Genomic DNA, 20,578 nt, shown 5'->3' on the forward strand with positions numbered 1-20,578 from the left:
GCAGCAAAGGTGAAGTTTACACGTGGCTTTTACTGCTTCATAACAAATTCAGAAAGTGGATGCATGTTTTATTTGCTCTATTTTAATATTTCTTTCATTTGGTCATCCGCGTGAAGCAAACAAACACAACAGAAGGCAGAATATCTCGTCACGTGTTTGAGTATCAAATCATTATTGTCAATGAAAGTTTAAAAAAGGAAAAATTTTAATGCTTTAAAATATTCTACAGCTGTTTACTTTCTCTTTGCCTCATGGAATGAAGTGTGCTGAGTATTATTACAGTCAGCCAAATCACTCCCTTTCAATAAAGAGAGCGCTTGCTAGTGAGTAAACACGACGATTCAAAGAACCGATTTCCTGGAAATAAACACAGCATTAACGCCCAACACACACACACACACACACACACACACACACACACACACACACACACACACACACACACACACACACACACACACACTCAGTTCAAGAAACCCAGTATGATAAAGAAGCACAAAACATAACAATCAAACATAATGAATCACAGACATTGTTCCTTAAAAATGTACATTAACCATTTGACTCCTAATCACAGGATCACATCTGTGATTTGAGTAAATGCAATAGCAAATTATATATATATATATATATATATATATATATATATATATATATATATATATATATATATATATATATATATATATATATATATATATATATATAATTTGCTATTGCATTTACTCAAATCACAGATGTGATCCTGTGATTAGGAGTCAAATGGTTAATGTACATTTTTGAGGAACAATATATATATATATATATATATATATATATATATATATATATATATATATATATATATATATATATATATATATATATATATATATATATATATATATATTGATAATAGACAAGCATTAAAAGGTTTTAACTCGTTGACCGTTCCTTTCGCTGTCAATTATGTATTTCAGAATTATACAGTTTACTTGCACCACAACATTTTAGTATGCTTGAGTAGAAGGCGTAGGAGCTAAAGAGCTAGAGACATGAATAACAACGTACTGAGAGTTGACCATGATGCAATGCAGAAAATACAAACACCTACAATTATGGACAAAGTAGTCACGGAACAGGATCTGAGCAGAAACGTGTAGTTCACTGATTAACTACTTACGTACATGGGCATGAGGGGAGCGTGGGTGTGTGGATGATGGGGTGAGTAGTAAAAAGGTCTGTATTCCTAAACGCTTTGTTCTATCGTCGAGACAGTTTTCAAAGACCACGGAAATTATTGGTTAAGTGAACGTTTTTCCCTATTAGCGATGCAGAATCCTTACTAAACTATCACAGAATTACGTATACATCCTTGAAAACCCAAACAATTTCCAGTACGATGTTAAACGTAAGACACGAGACTGAAATGTTTAGAAACACGGCTGAAGGGCGCACACTCCTCCATGCAGGTAGGCAGCGTCGGATTAATTGTTTGGGAGTCTCGCTGAAGCCTGAAGAAGGACTTCCGGAAAAGAGAGGAAGCACCACGATCAATACTCTTTGTGTATTTTCCCTGGATACTCGACTTTCCGGCCCTCTCCTCCCCACCCCTTCCCCAAGACAGCCTCCCCCGTTCACGTTGATGCCCGAGTTCTTTTTGTCTGCACGCGAAAGCTTTCCAATGTTCCTTGTTCCTTGTTTATTCACCAGAGAACTGAATGTGCATTTGGTGATCCGCCGTGCTGCCCTTTGCAGGCTTAAGCCCATCTCCCCCAGGCACTGCGACCCGGCTAAGACGTGGCGCGCTGAATATACTGCACATCACGGCATGTTATAGGAAGGCACGTGTGTGTGTGTGTGTGTGTGTGTGTGTGTGTGTGTGTGTGTGTGTGTGTGTGTGTGTGTGTGTGTGTGTGTGTGTGTGTGTGTGTGTGTGTCCCATCCCCCGCTCCCTCCACTCTCTCTCTCTCTCTCTCTCTCTCTCTCTCTCTCTCTCTCTCTCTCTCTCTCTCTCTCTCTCTCTCTCTCTCTCTCTCTCTCTCTCTCTCTCTCTCTCTCTCTCTCTCTCTCTGCATATATACATACAGTATATGTGTGTGTGTGTGTGTGTGTGTGTGTGTGTGTGTGTGTGTGTGTGTGTGTGTGTGTGTGTGTGTGTGTGTGTGTGTGTGTGTGTGTGTGTGTGTGTGTGTATATATATATATATATATATATATATATATATATATATATATATATATATATATATATATATAATCACTCGCGTATCTGCATAATATTAAGGAATTACATGCAATATATCATTATATATATATACATATTTTCTTCAGCCAGCAGTGTGGGTAGATACAGATGCAGTGTCCATATGTTAAGTGTGTGACAGCGTGGATGGGATGCAGGTGTTTACACATGCATGTAAAGCGTCTAAGATGTGGATCTGTTTACGTGATCATGTTATTGAGACGCGCGGGAAGACGGCAGCCGCCATTGAAAGGAGGCCGCCGCCTCAAGGGTGAGGGGGTGTTTCTTCCGAGTGTTGGGCTGCGAGTTTCCCGGAGAGACTCGCTCTGCTGTGCTGTTGACGACGCGACAGGGACACACCTGGGACGTGATATTTTATTCATGTACATCATCAAGGTGGTCGTCATCATTATCCCAGGAGAGGATCAAGAATTTAGAATGCGGAGCGCTTTAACTTTTAAAGTGAGTTGCTATGCCACACCACCGAATAGTTATCAAAAAGTCAGGTCTACACCTGTATGGCAAACACGTCTTATTTATAATAGTCTGAATTTTATCATCGTCAAGCTTAGCAAGTTTTTTGAGATGCCGTTATAGACATGAAAAGATTATGTATAAACAAACTTATGTTCTTCTTTTGCCAATATTGTATATCTTCCCACTCACTCAAAATTTGTCAAAAAAATAAATAAATAAATAAATAAATAAACATTGACTTTAGGGAACCAAATTCGTCGTTCCATCCCCGGCTTACTACACCGTTGTGATGTAAGGGCAGCATAAAGTGGAATTCCTGTAATAAACTACGTCTCTGAAGGATTACTGGCCAGCGCGCGTCAGACCTAACAGTACACTGCGATACTCAATGGGAGCCTTTATCAATTGCGAGGCGGGCATCACATAAAACCACATTCTAGAGATTGAAGAATGTGCTGGTCTTCGCTGCCATTTCCGCCGCACCACCTGACCGCACAGAAGTAAAGCTGCACTTATTCATTTAATTGGTGCATCTCCGTCTCCTTGACCTTCAAACCTACGTCTAAAAAAAACTACACTTTGTCTGTAATGCGAGGTTGCCTTTGACAACCGTGAGGACAGTTTGTCGTGCAGCATTTTATCAACTAAAGCATTATCCAACGCTCCACCCCAGCACACAGAATTCATAAGCTGGACAGAATAACTAAAATCACCGGATTTAAACTTTCCGATCGTAATACATAATGGAAGGCATCTGGCTGCAGCGTCCCGTGGGTGGAATGCTGTAAAGTGAACACTTTTCCATAACATAAAGCAGTAAGTCGCATGTTTTCTCACAGCAGCAACATTACAATGGTATTTGCAAGGGAAACTCCACCAAATTTAAATAAGCTTCATGCATAAAAGCATATTCAAAGGGAGGCTTCTAGCACCGGCAATTTTTATTTTCATTAATATCGCATTTCATCTTCATGCATAATAAAGATGACATTTCTAGTATTTGCGTTCGAAGCCTTCAGTTTTTCTCTTTTTCCCATTTATCCTGGAGTTTTTTTCTTGTTCCACGGGACGCAGGGGTCCCTGCTCGGCCCACGCAGCCCGGGTGAAAGGCTCGCACTCTCAAACATCACAGTGTCTTATCTCGACTTCTTTTAGTAGGTTTTAATAAAAAATACTGATGTATTCAGGGGTGTTTTCATGATTCTAGTCAAATTGTAACAGACACTAAATCAGCAATGGAAAATAACAGTCATGAGAACCTGACTAATCATCTCGTGGCTTTTGAAGACAGTCCTGATGAGAGTCCATGAGCATTTTGATATGCTTGTGTGAAAGCTATTGGTGCTTTCAAGGGCATTTTCATACCTCTAGTCAATTCAACAAAGAATCTACATCAATAATAGAAAAAATAAATAAATCACGCTGGAGAACCTGACTAACCATCTCTTTGGCCAGAGAAAACACTCCTGATGAAGATCCAAAGCGTTTAAGAATACAGACCACAAAACACGGAGAGGCAGCACTTCATTCCAAGGTCGCCTCTCACGCTGGCCTGCACTCTGCACTCTGTCTACCGCCGCTCCATCCCGATACTCCGGCACACGGACGCGCGGGAGAAGACGGAGAATCGAAGATGAACTTCCTGGAAGCCTCTTGCTAGTCCATTTCACCAGCAGCTCCCGGAGACTAGAAATGAGGTACATAAACACAACACAATGATCCAGACGACTTTTCTTCGCCGAACACTGTGCATGCTGAAGACTCACGAAAGGAAGGAAAAATGGAGCAAGAGGAGGAGGAGGAGGAGGAGGAGGAGGAGGAGGAGGAGGAGGAGGAGGAGGAGGGGGAGGAAGACGACAACGATGACGAGAACAAAAACAAAAAGATACAAAGAAAGAATGACAAGAGATAAAAAAATAAAGAAAAATAAAGAAAACAAGAACAATAAAAAAAGCGAACAAAGAAAAATAAAAGCTCATGTACGAGTACCAGCCTGACAAGCATCTCAATCAACCAGTCTAGTAACTAAGATAAAATAATAATAAAACAAAAAAATAATACAAACTCACTGGACAGAAGAAACTACTTATCTCTCTCTCTCTCTCTCTCTCTCTCTCTCTCTCTCTCTCTCTCTCTCTCTCTCTCTCTCTCTCTCTCTCTCTCTCTCTCTCTCTCTCTCTCTCTCTCTCTCTCTCTCTCTTTCACATTGAGGGAAAACACAGCAATAATCCGACCAAGCAGAGTGATTTGTGAGTTAGCGAGATGGCAGAGAGAAGCGAGGGGAGGCATTACTCTTTATAGGAAGATTCCACTGCCAAAGAAGAGACACGTAGGTACAAGTTAGCTACAAGATGAGTATCGAGTAACTGAAGGATATACAGTTAAGTTGACTACTGAGAATTGAGAGAACGCCGGTTAGTGCAGGGCTGGGTTGCTGCAGGGATATAGCGTGGCTGCTGCTGGAGACGTACATAGCCAGACTAATTAGTGATACGTCTGACAGGGGAAGGAAAGCTTACACCTGTACTGCTTGGAATATACGAGGCGGGGCGTGGGAGACTCCTGCTAGGTATCATTTTAAAAGAGCCCGGAGCAGGAGCCTTGTCGATTTAAGACGCTGGGAAGACGGTGAGAGGGCGTTACGTAACCTAGGCCCTGCAGCCACTGTTTGTGATGGGTGCTGGGCAAACAAGGGAGCCCCACTGGAAAAAGACGCTGAGGAAAGGTAAGCCTGAGCCACGATCACATTACGCGGTTCGTTCCCTTCGCCCACACGGTGTTTGCTCTTGAAAATGCTGCTTACTTGATAGCATTACAGCCTCCCCCGCCCCTAGAACACGGTGCTGTGTGTGTGTGTGTGTGTGTGTGTGTGTGTGTGTGTGTGTGTGTGTGTGTGTGTGTGTGTGTGTGTGTGTGTGTGTGTGTGTGTGTGTGTGTGTGTGTGTGTGTGTGTGTGTGTGTGTGTGTGTGTGTGTGTGTGTGTGTGTGTGTGTCATAAGGGTAAGAGGGGACGAAGAAATATTTGTATACTCCCTGCCTTTCCTTTTGAGAAGTGAATTGTGCATAAACATTATTACATATTCTTTTAATATTATTTAATTTATATACCTATTGAGAGAGAGAGAGAGAGAGAGAGAGAGAGAGAGAGAGAGAGAGAGAGAGAGAGAGAGAGAGAGAGAGAGAGAGAGAGAGAGAGAGAGAGAGAGAGACTAGTGGCTTCAACAATGAAGTCCATCCCCTCCACCCCCACACTCCTTCCCTCCCCATCTGGCCCGCCGCGCCTCACTTCCTCCCACCGGCACAATGCTCCACTAGAGAGGTCTTGCTCTCCCGCCCCCTCAGAGTTAATGCATTAAATGATTCTCGGCCTAAGTGTGACGATGTTATTCTTGGAACTTAAATTTGTTGCAGGGAGGTAGTCGGTCCCTTGTTCTCTCCTCGCCCTTGAAACGTGTGCCAGTTTTGGTTTCCCTTTTACATTTGCTTTATTCTCACAGTACAAGGTAATATTCAGGAGGCGTCCCTCATGCGTTAACTGGAGTATTACGTTACCATACTCTCCTGCAGATGCTCTTCGGAAAATGATAAGAGATCTGGACAGCCACGTTACTCTAGTGCAAGATACTCGCTCTATCTATGCTTCGATTTCAGGCAGACCCATGTCAGATCAGAATGACAGGTTGGCAGCCTTAACGGGAGCTCTTTCACCCGAAGTGTGGTCTTATTGTTGGATAAACTTCAGGTACTGGTTTTATCCATATTTCGATCACAAGCAGATTCAAGTCACATCAAACAGGTCAGAATAACAGATTGGCACCCTTAAGGGTAAGTACCCCACCTTCACTACGGTTTCATAGTTGGTTAAACGTGAAGTAGAGGTTCTGCCCGTACTTTGATCCCAGAGCCCTCTCACTTTAAACGGACAGGCTGGCAGACGTTAACAAAAAGTGCCTCACTCTCGTCATTGTCTTATTACATGCCGCCAGTACCTGGTAACCTAAGAACGTACTTGTGTCCAGATATGACTGGTGATTGCTTTACTTAAAGAAGAGGACTCAAAGGAAACTTCTCCTGCAACTGTCGTTCATAAAAAAATCCACGTCAAATATTCCAATCTTTCTTTTACCAATACTGAGTTAGGTGATAAACAATTCCGTCAAAACTGAACTCTAGACGATTTAAAGGATACTGCACTCGCCTACTAAACCATGCCTTAGCTGTTAATAAGACACAGGACGTTTGGCTGCTATTTCACTTCTTATGCTACTCTAACTTACTGGCTTGGTTTAGTGTATCCTTTCATATTTCACATTTAGCGCTTTATACTTTTCATTCTTTCATGATTTTTCGCCACAGGTCGTCGTGTTCCACAGCTCGCAGATAATTTACACGCCTCCTTTTACTTGCCGTGAACTTACTCCATCCATGACCTATAATAATGATTTCACAACTCTCCTTCACACTTAAATGGAGTGCTATGAAGGACGCTGTGCTGTCACTTGTGCTGCCTTGTGACGCATCCTGTTCTCCCTTCTGGCATAACGAGGAATCTGCGTTTTCTGTCTATAACGGGATGACCGCACGTATCATTATTATTCTGTGCCAATATCAGTATTGTAATCACTGGCGATGTCCTCTCAGTAATACTTCCACAAAAAAACGTCACCCTCATGGTAAACAAAAGCTAGTGAAGCACGGTGGCACGGGTGGCTTTCCTGCGAGTCTATTCCTGTACTGTCATTCTCCCCACGCAGCCCTCAAGCTTACTCGTATATAAACAAGGCGTTATGTTTTACAGTGACAAAAGGGATCAGTCTCACTAGCATGGACGTTTATTCAATCCACGCCTGTGTTTTGCCATTTTACAATATTACACACTTACACAGTCAAGGCTTTACAAACATAAGCATCTCCCAGATATATGCCAGACACCCTCGTTATGTTGTCTGGAAAATATACACTCGTAGCCCCGCCCTGCACGCCGGCCACCCGCAACACAAAGAATACTCGAGCCGCTAATGCAAAGACCCTTAGGTTTCTCCCTTCTTCCACCGTCAACATAATCTTCATTTTACCCTCCCAACACCGCCGCCGCCACACGCTTTGATAACGCCATTTCCCAGAAGAGTGCTTGTGAGAGCCCTTGCCTCGAGGGTGACCTTAGGTGGAGTGCGCCACGGCTGTTATTCATCGCCCACGCTGACCTGGCCTCCTCCTCCTCCTCCTCCTCTTCCCGAGCTCCCGACTCATCTCTCGCCTCATCTGCGTCAGGAGATATTTATCACGCGGCTCCTCCAATGGAAAATTTGCCTCAAGCGTCAATGTACACCTAAGTTTGGAAAAATATTGCTGCCGTGTGTGTGTGTGTGTGTGTGTGTGTGTGTGTGTGTGTGTGTGTGTGTGTGTGTGTGTGTGTGTGTGTGTGTGTGTGTGTGTGTGTGTGTGTGTGTGTGTGTGTTATGTTGTGTGTGGGTGTTTGTGTGGTGTTGGTTTTCCTGTAACTTGGTTCACCAGTATTTACTCAAGACCGTGCTCACACAAAAGATATGCATTCACATTCATGTTGAAATCTCTTAACCCTTTAACTGCGATACGAAACAATTAACAGCACCAGAAACGATGCATGATTTTTTTTATAAGTATATACATGAAAGGAGATTAAAAAGGAATAGATTTTCCAACTTTTATCCAGTTTAAATATTGGAGATGGCTGCAGAACAAGTAACGATGCATCAGAGTGATTAATAATTAAGGAAAGATGTAACAAATACCAGTGAAAGGTAAACACGAAACATCCATATAGCTGTGACGAGCCCAAACCAGACAGTCATATCCCCTACAAACGCAACGCCTCTCACGAAAGAAAAAAAACAAAATCCCTCCATCAAAGGTTTCAGGAGGCAAGGGTACTCATATTCATGTTGGGAACGCGCTTGGCAAAAGGAGAGAAAAAAAAATCAGAATACGGCCGTAGTTTATTAAGTGATCGAAGAAGAGGAAAATAAAGCCACAAAGGTAAAGACAATCTTCGTGTCACCATTTTATACAACCCCAATATTTTACACACGAAGCATTTAAACTGGGAAGCTTAATAAACTCGTCAGTGTATTCCCTTTCAGAATAAAACCTGAGGGTGCTGCCAAACACTGCCATGCTTTTTGCTTGACGGTTTTCCTATATTTTTCTATCGGCGTTCAGTGAAGGGAGGCTGCCGCGGTGTATCCGATTATAAGCGATCCAGAAGGGAAGGTGAATGTGGCAGTGCAGCCTTGAGGAAGGGAACGACTGGGTGAGGCGGACACTCCACACCATACCCATGAGTCACAGTCATGTTGTTAAGAAAGGATGTATGTTAAGAAAGTTGTTAAGTCATGTATGTTAAGAAAGGATTAACTTGTCTAATTTTTCCATAACTATAAGGAAGAGAGTCAAGGATACACCAACAAATCTACCTAAAAAAAAAAAAAATGCATGGAATCAAGTCCGCGAAATGAACTAAAAACCTAATCAAAAATATATAAGCGTCCATTTAGAAACGAAAGTGAACAACAAATCAAATAAAAAAATATATATATCAGAAACCCGTCAACTAAATAAACTACAAAGTTCAGTAAATAAAAAAAAAAAAAACTCCATACCAGCGGAACTCAAACGACAGGTTCCGGTACGTGAGGGGAGACTGGGAGGGATCGAACAAGGGGGAGAAGGGGGGAAGAGAGAGAGAGAGAGAGAGAGAGAGAGAGAGAGAGAGAGAGAGAGAGAGAGAGAGAGAGAGAGAGAGAGAGAGAGAGAGAGAGAGAGAGAGAGAGAGAGAGAGAGAGAGAGAGAGAGAGAGAGGGGAGGGAGGAAGGGAGAAAGGAAGGGATGGTGGGTAGCTGACCGGAGTCGATGTCGAGATATACGAATAACACTGAACATCAGATTCCAAACATGGCGAACTGTCCTAGTGAAGCGGTGGGTGAAGGGAGAGGGGTGAGAGGATATTGAATTCAGAGTGACGAGCATGGGAGAGAGAACTGCGTAGGACTTGTGCCGGCAGCTTTTGGTCAATCCACGAGTACGCTTCACTAACTCTATTCGGTTCTTATTTTGCCTGACAGAGTGAGTAGCGTTGTCAAGACTTGTGGGACGCGTGGCTCTGCGCTTCATGATGCGAGCTTTGATTCAAGTGGGATTACTGGGACTCACGGTACCACTGTGGCTTAAGCTGTTGAGAGAATAGTCAGATAAATGCGAGGTGTGTGTTCATTATGAAAGGCAAATATGAACTGACAAGAAAATGTGACGAGGCACGGGATGAATGCATAACGTTTTTTTTTTTTCTTATTTTTCTTCATCTTTTTATCTTTTCATGATCTTCTTTAGTTCTATCTTTCTTCTTCTTTTTCTTCTTCTTTCTTCTTCTTTTCTTTTTTTCCCTATCGTCTTGTTGATAATAATAATAATAATAATAATAATAATAATAATAATAATAATAATAATAATAATAATAATAATAATAATAACTATTATTATTATATTATTACTACTACTACTATTACTACTACTACTACTACTACTACTACTACTACTACTACTACTACTACTACTACTACTATTATAACTACTACTATTCTTATCATCGTCATTATAATTATTATTTCTTAAAGTTGGCATGCAAGTAAGACGTCGATCGTATTTACACTTGTTACTCAAAGATTCAATGCCGCGCTGTGATCACAACACAAAGAGGAGACTGCGCCTAAGTACTGTAAACTACTTTCGCACTTATCCGCGCGTACCTGCAAAAAAAGAGATCACTGGACTTAATGCAACAAACACAAATAATAATAATAATAAAACAGAAACAGGACTGAACGCACAGAACACACAAAAAAGGAACACACACACACACACACACACACACACACACACACACACACACACACACACACACACACACACACACACACACGTATAAATAATAAAACGGGGCCACAATCATAAAAAGAAAATACATGAACAATAAACAATAAAAGTGTTACACTTCAAAAATAATAAAACCAGGACAGAAAAGATACCTAGATAACAAAATCGGAACACATAAATAATAAAATAATTATAAATAACATAAAGTGATGCATAAATAAAATGGGAACAGGGAATTGATACGCAGAGCACACACACACACACACACACACACACACACACACACACACACACACACACACACACACACACACACACACACACACCTTCATCCCACACATATCCCGCCTGGCAAACCTTTAATCTCAACCTACACATCTTTAGAATCAGTGGAACAAAAAACACCCATTAACCTCCCCACAGCAGGACACAGGGCAGGAGGTCGGGGCACGCAGGCACGCAGGTTATTACAGCCTACCTTCCCTATACCTTACCCTAGATATTTATTCATTATCGACCGACCCGTAATGACAAAAGGAAAGGGAAGGTATTTCAGCATCCCCCTTCAAGCCTGGCCTCTAAATTCCGCAAGTTACACAGGCCCCATAAGGTATCCGTTTAATAGCTTTAATCCGTATCAGGCGCTGTGAGCAAGGGATCCCAAAGTTTAGGCTAAGACCGAAGACTTACTGAAGTGGCTGTTATAATGGGGGCTCGCCTGGCTAAGTATATATTATAGTATTCAGGTTTTGCAGCGTTCAGGGTTATAAGGCCGAGCACTGACTGAAATTGCGGTTATAGGTTTCATTTTCCTTTATGTATGTATGTATGTATATGTATATATATATATATATATATATATATATATATATATATATATATATATATATATATATATATATATATATATATATATATATATATATATTATTATTATCTAGTTATTTTGATAAAGTGAGTGACTGACTGACTGACACTGATTTCCTGACTGACTCACGTTTTCATGTCTGATTAAGTGATACCTTTCTGTAGCTTATTATTCATTATCTTATCATGTGCTGGTGTGTACTCGTAAACTGATAGAATGACCAGTTGACTGACTGATTTCCTGACTGCCTTACCTATGTTTCAAGATATGACTAACTAGTTTCTGATAGGTTTCACAATCTGCGTTCTGCTGTACGTAAAATGAAAGATAGACACTTTTTTCGTCCACTTACTGACTTTCTTCCTCATAGACACTTTTTTCGTCCACTCACTGACTTTCTTCCTCATTAAGTTACTCACTTACATTGAAAAGCATGCAGTCACTTTTTTTTTTTTTGTAAAAGTCCTTACGTAGATCCTAAGATGTGTGAAGAATTGTCTTCGTTACAAGAGATATTACAGACAATCAGGCGACATCACAGTCTGGAAATAGCCTGGTGAACTATCTCCTCAAAGCATGATAAAATTGGATTTAAAAAGAGATAGGAATTGGTTCTCAAATAGAATGGTAGATGAATGGAACAGAGTCGGTAATCAAGTTCTTAGTGCCGAGTCATTACGGAGCTACAAAAGAAGATTAGATAAATTCATAGATGAGACGATAGATGGAAATAGATATGTTTCGTGCAGGGACTGCTACGTGTAGGACTCATGGCTTGTCGCAGCTTATTTCCTTATGTTCTAGGATTCATAGCTTGTTTTTATTTCCTTATGTTCTCATGTTATCTTTATAATTTTCATTTTCTTCCGAGTTTCATATGGTTAGTGAGACACCTTGTGACGTAGATGCAACTCAAGATAAATTTAATATTTCTTTAGCTCTTCCTTTCTTTTATTTATCTTAAAAGCAATATGTCTTCTCTTCTCAAGAAAGCTCTACATGTGCAATCATGTGTGTTCCAAATGCTATCCAGTATTTAGCTGGGGACATCAGACCATTATTATTTTCTTTTTTTCTTTTACCGTGAACGCAAACTTTTATTGGCTGGCAGGAAGAACGCCTTAGTAATCTCCATCTACAAGTAAGTTACGTATTAATTATCTAAACCTCAATTACACGCTAAGGTCACAGCTCTCTGACGCAACTTTATAATGGGCAGGGATTCATGGACTCATTCATGCTTTTTACCTGACCTTACCTTCATTGAATTATATTAGTGTGCTCTTCTTTAACCCAATGGAGTCTGTTGTTTCTGACATTATCATTAATTAATATAAAATCTCTCTCTCTCTCTCTCTCTCTCTCTCTCTCTCTCTCTCTCTCTCTCTCTCTCTCTCTCTCTCTCTCTCTCTCTCACCACAACCCGAGCTCTGAACACTGCAGAATGACACGTCACAGGTTTTACTCACAATACCATACTTAAAAAACACGACACGAAGCATTCACATTAATCATTCCTTCCTACGTAAATCAAAAGATGATTGCCTTTCGCCAGTAAACAGTTCTCCTAGAATATCTGGAGGCTGCATTGTTACGCTTCTTTCCCTCGACTTTCATCTTAAAACCTCTCCATCGCAGGTCACGGAATCGCTTCACACAGTATCGTTTGTACAATGGCAATGGATACATTTTCCTTCGGTCTTTGCGTATATTTATCAGTTACTCTTGCCTGATCCGTCTCACGTGTTGTATAAAAGTAAAGGTGTGTTGTATTGAACCGTGAGTGTTGACGCATAGGGATGATGGCACCACACTTCCAGACCCTCAGTATGTGGAGTAGGATAGGCAGTTCCTATCTCCGCCGCCTTTACTCATAATAAGGCTGACTGCACCTCAGTGGGAACAAAAATTCTGGCAGTGACCAGGATTCAAACCAGGGACTTCTTCCATTGCAGTCAGACGCGCTACTGCCTGAGTTACAGAGTTCCCTACAAGAGATTTAGCCAATATAGAACACTAACTCCCATTATGTTTACCTTTCTTCATCAATCCTAAATCCCTTCATCAACTGACAGTCTCCTGAATATCCTGACTACTGATAGATTCTTAATACGTCAGAGGACTTTGGAGTGAAGGAAAAGACTAAACCCAATGGAAAAGTAAGTGCCGAAGGTTACTCGAATTTAGACCATGACTGTACCACCTCATCTTTCCATTCCTTTTTGACTCACCCAACACAGGAGCAATGTTAGTGCCTGCCACACACTCATACATTATTATCAGTTACTTAGTTTTTGGTTCTTCGCTGACTGTCGTATTAATTAATGAAACTGCGATTTTCATTTCTCTCTTTGCTTGTGCTGTGTCAGTTTCTTCACGCTTCTCAGCACATGGACCTTCACAAATACGATGATATCATTAATTTACGTACATGTATATTTTGGTGATTCTCATTTGGATCCTTCAGTTTTTTTTTCTCTCTCTTCTAACGTATCGGGAAGGATAAACATATGTTCTCTCTCTCTCTCTCTCTCTCTCTCTCTCTCTCTCTCTCTCTCTCTCTCTCTCTCTCTCTCTCTCTCTCTCTCTCTCTCTCCAAAGCCAGGAATTCTGAACAACAGTTGATATTCATCACACTTTTTTTTTTCTAGACTGTCTTTGTAATCGTCCTGAAATAGCACGCCGCGCTTATCAATAATGAGGCAGAGGGAGGAGGGGACGTCGCCAGATTACGTCACTACACTCACCCCCCCCACAAACCACTGACTTCTTATTCACTACAATGAGTAAAACAAACTTAAGCCCCAATACTACGCACTATCATACAAACACAGGCAAGAAACATCTTCTTATACACCACAAGAAGTAAACAAAACAAACACAGATCACACACTGCTCTTTATACGTCACATTATGTAAAACAATGATAAACCCAAATATTGCCCGCCTTCACACAAACCCAGACCTCATCGCATCATCCACTCAGCCTCCAAGTACTGAGGAAGGAGTCCTAAGCCAAGAATCTATGAGTGGCGGCGGATTCTTCTCGCTCAGCCCCTAAGAACCACGACGCATTCAGCTCCGGTAAATAGAGTAAAGCCTGCAGGTATTCGTCAGAGCTCACATTCTTTATTTCCAAACCCTGCCCAACTTCCTACTCACACAAAGTTGCTGCTCTCTTTCCTTACCTATTAAAATGGTCGACTGTTTTCATGAAGTTGCTAAAACCTCCTGCCCACATGTATACCTCCTCCTCTCTCGCTGATGAACCAACGGCTCTGAACTTCCTACATTCACTTTTTGAACCTATACTTTATCTGCATTTCTTCCTTTCTTTCCTTCTAATGGGGAACACAAAGGCTGAATAGAGTGATGGGGTGGAGTTTTGAAAGCTAGCATATAATGGAAGAGTATTAAGGAACAATACAAACGGCACCTTTACTCTAAACTATCGTATCAAATTCTGTTTGTAAACCAACTGCGTCTGTATTACCTTACTACCTATGTATATCTTGATCTCTTGCTGCGTGGCGTATTTTCTTACGCTCATATCCCACCATGAGAGAGAGAGAGAGAGAGAGAGAGAGAGAGAGAGAGAGAGAGAGAGAGAGAGAGAGAGAGAGAGAGAGAGAGAGAGAGAGAGAGAGAGAGAGAAAATCACTTTATAGTCTCACACATCATTCAGAACCTCATTACGCTTCCGTTCTCACGAACAATCCAAATATCTATATTAGTAAGAGCGTTTGTTTGTCTGTCCATCCGTCTTTGTAAATGTATATTTCTTTGTCTCCTTGTCTGTTGGTGTGTCTGTCTGTATGTATATATATATATATATATATATATATATATATATATATATATATATATATATATATATATATATATATATATATATATATATATATATATATATATATATATATATATATATATATATATATATATATATATATATATATATATATATATATATATATATATATATATATATATATATTTATATATATTTGTTTGTCCGTCTAGCACGCTTTTTCACATACGCGACGAGAACTTTGGTGATAAAACAATCTATTTAACCAAGACGATCGATAAACCGTGGTGAAGAACAGTAGTGGTTGCAGAGGAGAAAACAACACCGGCAGAAACCAAAAGTAAGAAAATGTGGATGATTAGTTAAACAATGAAATGAATTCTTAACACTGTCCTGAAGTAGATGAAAAATGTATATATGAATACGATCAGCCACTTGTATGCCTGACGGAATCTTGCAGCTTTCCTTACACTTCCCTATTTTCTTATGTTTTTAACTAGACTAGAGCAGACAAGACGGCGTGAAAAGGAGAGCGAATCCGGAAAAATCGTTATGTACCATAATTCCATCCACATCCCTGCCTGACTGCACTGCCCTGTCAGGTCTCACAGGTTTTGCTGCCAACCTCACTCTTGACTCGTCTGACGTGACAAGAGGAACCATTGACCGAACGCTGATTGTAGTATTTACGAATTTTCTTCCTCCCTGTCACCGCCACGCTAATAAAACAAAGGGTGAGGGAGTGCTTAGTAATGGGCTAGGCAGAAATGGACTTACGGTGGGTGGTAGTAGGTGGTGTTGATGGATGGTATTAGATTGTGTGGGGTAGTGGGTGGTAGCTGGTGAGTGGTGTTGGGTTGTGTGGAGTCCTGGGTCGGGTGAGAGGGATGAATCCATCACCAGCGTGGCCAGGAGAGTGGACAGCATCATACGCGTCCATCCCTTAATATTTAATCCTGGAAAAAATGCGGAACTTTGCTGAAAAATATGTGTCCGTCATCCCCTGCGAAGCGAACCATTAATACGCAGGCACATTTTCCCTTTTCTTGTCCGAGATTTTAAAAAACAAAATTATACCTTTGCCCCCCGATGAGTTTCACAGCCAAAAAATAAAATAAAATAAATAAATAAACAAATAAATAAATTGTAAATACATGAATAATTCTAACCAAATAAGGAGTCTACATAGCTTACATAAAAAATATCAAGGAACAGTAAGTGTGTGTGTGTGTGTGTGTGTGTGTGTGTGTGTGTGTGTGTGTGTGTGTGTGTGTGTGTGTGTGTGTGTGTGTGTGTGTGTGTGTGTGTGTGTGTGTGTGTGTGTGTGTGTGTGTGTGTGTGTGTGTGTGTGTGTGTGTGTGTGTGTTTTACCTTAACGTTCTCTCTCTCTCTCTCTCTCTCTCTCTCTCTCTCTCTCTCTCTCTCTCTCTCTCTCTCTCTCTCTCTCTCTCTCTCTCTCTCTCTCTCGCGCATACCAGACACCTGACACACTCCTCGTCGCTCCCGCCAACACCGACCATCACCCTACTATGCTTTATATAACTCAGCGGAATAATAAAGAGCTACCTTCCCACAGATCCAAACCCCTAAGGCCATAAAACCCTACTGAGTTAAAGGAAAGCGCCGCCTCCCCGCTACATGATTATATTGTATGAGTGAGGCTCCAACCCAGTGACCCAGAGCAGCGTCTTCACTTCAACCTCATTGCCAAGATTATCATTTAAATTCCTCTCGACTTTGAAGGAAAAATATATCCATGGTTATCAGACAAATATATCGCACACCTAAGTCCTTACTGCGTCTGACTGAGGCTCGAACCGTGTGATACAGAGCAAAGGGTAGAATCCTGAACCACATAGCCAACATTCTAAGTGGATGAAAGTTATATCGCTTCTGACTTCTCCCCGAAAAGTATCCATGGTTATTATACAAATACACACAGGTACGGATCATGTCCCCCGCAATGACACAAGAATTATTCAAGCCTTTCTCCCTATTTTCGCCTCAAGATACCAAACTGATGTCTTGAATGACTTCTGACCTACAGACTATATCATTACGGACAGCAGCCCAAGTCGAACCAGATGGACTGAGGCGAGCGTGTGAAGCTGTAGGAGACCTTTGTCTTGCATGAGAGAGAGAGAGAGAGAGAGAGAGAGAGAGAGAGAGAGAGAGAGAGAGAGAGAGAGAGAGAGAGCGGGCGGAGGGTGAGGAAGCTGATAAGGTCAATGTGCGTCGCAACACAAGACTCAGAACCCTTTAATAAACACTGGAGCCACCGCTAGTAGTAATATACATACAAATAGCAACACGTGCGTGGGGAGAGGTGGCGAGCGGCTAGGGTTAACAAGCAAGGAATCACACTGAAAAATTCTACCCACCCTCAGTTTTTCGTCTACCGCCCGCACGGATGACCAAAATAGCATTACAATTGAGGCGTGTGTGTGGAGACGTTTATATCCTTGGCTTTACAGGTTTTCATTTATGGACACGCACTTCCAACATTTCCTCCTTCCACCAGCGAAGGAACACAAATAGAAAAAGGAAAGTATTGGAAAAAAAAAAATAGTGGTAGGGAGAGAACTAAATAAAATATGACATGAGAACAGTCTCGATTATTCACTGGTATTCTTGCCTCTGGTCCAGAACACCTGGAAATGTAAAATATGCTCTTTCGTTAAGGCTGTGTAAAGATGAACGTGGAAAATACTTGTTCTTTCGCTCGTGTCCTTACAATAGCAAGGCATCACTGCACATTTACTCTTGATAATAGTGTTCATGGCGCTAGGGGCATCAACAGTACGGGTATTTTAGGATAATAGGTTTTGTTTTGATGCCCTGAATTCTCTGCACACAAATAAAAATGAAAATATAAATAAAAGAATAAAAAAGCATATCATAAAAATATCAACTTGACCTGAGCTGACCTGATACATACGTGCGTAGTAAGTGAGAGAATAAAAATAACTCGCGCACACCCACATCCACTCCCACACAAACTTTTCCCTTTCCTTCCTCTTATCACGACAGTTTTCTTCTCTTTTCTCTTCTCTCTCGTTGCTAGGGAGGGAGAGAGGTTGATGGCTAAATAGCAGCGGCAAACTCCAGATCTCAACCCGAGGCTCAATAATTCTTCATGAAGCGGAGGACCAGGGACTCTCAAACTTCCATGAACAAGGAGCATTTCTTACTTTGTCAACGACATTTTTGTACAATTCAGACAGGCCCTGTTAAGTATTCGTTTGTGACCTTAAAACTCTATCGCCCCTCCCACTCTCCCTCACGACGTACTGTGTCTGTGTGTGTGTGTGTGTGTGTGTGTGTGTGTGTGTGTGTGTGTGTGTGTGGGACGACTTTCTCTTCGAACACAAAATATGTAACGAAAATTATCTACAGACAGCGCCTATAAGCACAGCACGTCCTCTTACTGCAGTCTGTTCATTTCTGTTCAAGTATACACGGCAGACCATTACTTCCATCCCCCAGCGGGCGCCACACGATTGCCTCCCAGTGTAGTGCCGGGCGTGCGCGACGCGTGCAGGGGTGTAGTGCCTCTAGTGCCGCCAATTTTTACGCCGGAAAATTTGCTTTGTATGTAAATTTTGCATCACTTGATTTTTCAGCAACTCTGAAGGATAATATTAACTTCCCAAGAGTCAGTTATTAAAGGCAACCTGCCGAGGAATGATTCTCTTCACGCGCCTGTTCGCCCGCACGCCATCTTGCCCTTATTCGCGGGTCAGCGGCTTCACCACTTGGGTTAAGGATTTTCATTTATTTATTTATTTTTACTTTTTTTTTTTACGTTTTTTTTTTAGAAAAAAAAAACATTCTGTTCATCAAACAATTTTTTTTTTAGATGATTCTGTTATCGCAAGATTTTTATTAAGGAATTTTCTAAACTATTTGCAAAGACCATGACATCACAAACTCCAACTTTTAAAGAATATATTTTTCCACAAAACTGTTCAAGTTGTTATGTAAAGCGCATCAAATATATGGACACAAATCTCTTAACTTAATAGAGAAGGTTTCAAGAGCAAAATATTGTTTAAACTGCAATAAGACAAGACTTCTTCTTTTAGAGACTTTTCAAGGTTGCCAACATGCTGCAGTTCATGAAAGAGAACAGTATGCAACGTAGGAAAGTTTTGGGGACTGAAATTTTTAACCGACTGAATTAGAAATTTTTGACCAATTAAATTCTAAATTCTCTGAAAATATAAGTAAGATTAATTCTTTTTAATATAAACTCTGGAACTCCCTCCCTGCTTCTGTATTTCCACCTTCCTGTGACTTGAACTCTTTCAAGAGGAAGATTTTAAGACACTTACCCTGTATTTTTTACTAATGCTTTCGACTCTGGACAGGGACCGGCACCTCAGTGGGCTTCTCCCTCTCTCTTTTTTTCTCCTTTTTTTTTCTTTTTTGCCCCTGGCCAGTGCCCCTCCTACATGAAAAAAATAAATAAAAAATGTTATATCAAGGGCATCAAATACATGAAAAAAAAAATAAAATCCTTTAAACTTGTATGTACTATTCTGGGGTATTCCCTTATCAGATACTAAAAAATGCAGTCATATATTTGTTTCTCAACTAAATTTTCAAACCGGCTATGCATGTAAAGACATTAATTTCAAGAAATATGAAATCACCATCTTAATTACTTGTTAGACTTACAATTACCAGCTTTCGCAAAACAATCTCGTTAGCGCTTCATTTATTTTATTTCCGACGCAAATGGTGTGGATAAAAGATACGGTGATTTACAGGACGAAATTGAATAATGCGATGTAATAGCTCAGCACGACACACGCACGGCGAACTCGTAAATACAAATAATGGCCGACCAAAGAAAAAATAAGTTCTAAATGGCGGAAAATAAAAGACCATTTACACACTCGATAAAAGACACACACACACACACACACACACACACACACACACACACACACACACACACACACACACACACACACACACACACACACACTATTTTTTGTCATGAATCCAACACAATGGTAAAAAAGTAATAGAAAAGGCGACACCTAACTGGCATAAAGACAAAAGTTAAGAATCAATATGATTTCTTGAGCCTACCTGATGCTTTCATATTAAAACAGAGAATAGAGAAAGGAGAGGGAGGTAAAGCTTTTCTATTTTCTCATGTACTGCAAGAGATTGACCAAAGGTAAAGTAGAGGTGAAAAAGAGGCGGTGTAATTTTTTTTCCCCTTATAAAAGATATTCTGAATTAAGGTTACAAACAAAATGCCAATTAAGTTTAATCCA

At 40.8% G+C, this 20,578-nt stretch overlaps 1 long non-coding RNA gene across 2 annotated transcripts in view; it reads right to left on the reverse strand.

The window, feature by feature from the left end:
- Positions 1-3,893: 3,893 nt before the first annotated feature.
- Positions 3,894-20,578, reverse strand: part of LOC135101442 (uncharacterized) — a 29,237-nt gene continuing 12,552 nt past the window's right edge. Inside the window, exons 2-3 of one of the 2 annotated variants that reach the window (XR_010269284.1) lie at positions 16,065-16,243; positions 3,894-4,386 (exon numbers count right to left, since the gene is read on the reverse strand). This is a non-coding gene — a long non-coding RNA (uncharacterized LOC135101442). Of the gene's footprint in view, positions 4,387-10,320; positions 10,482-16,064; positions 16,244-20,578 lie in introns of those variants that run through there. The other variant, XR_010269281.1, reaches the window with a different exon arrangement.

This window comes from Scylla paramamosain, chromosome 1 (genome assembly GCF_035594125.1).
Source record: "Scylla paramamosain isolate STU-SP2022 chromosome 1, ASM3559412v1, whole genome shotgun sequence".
Classification (NCBI taxonomy): Eukaryota; Metazoa; Arthropoda; class Malacostraca; order Decapoda; family Portunidae; genus Scylla; species Scylla paramamosain.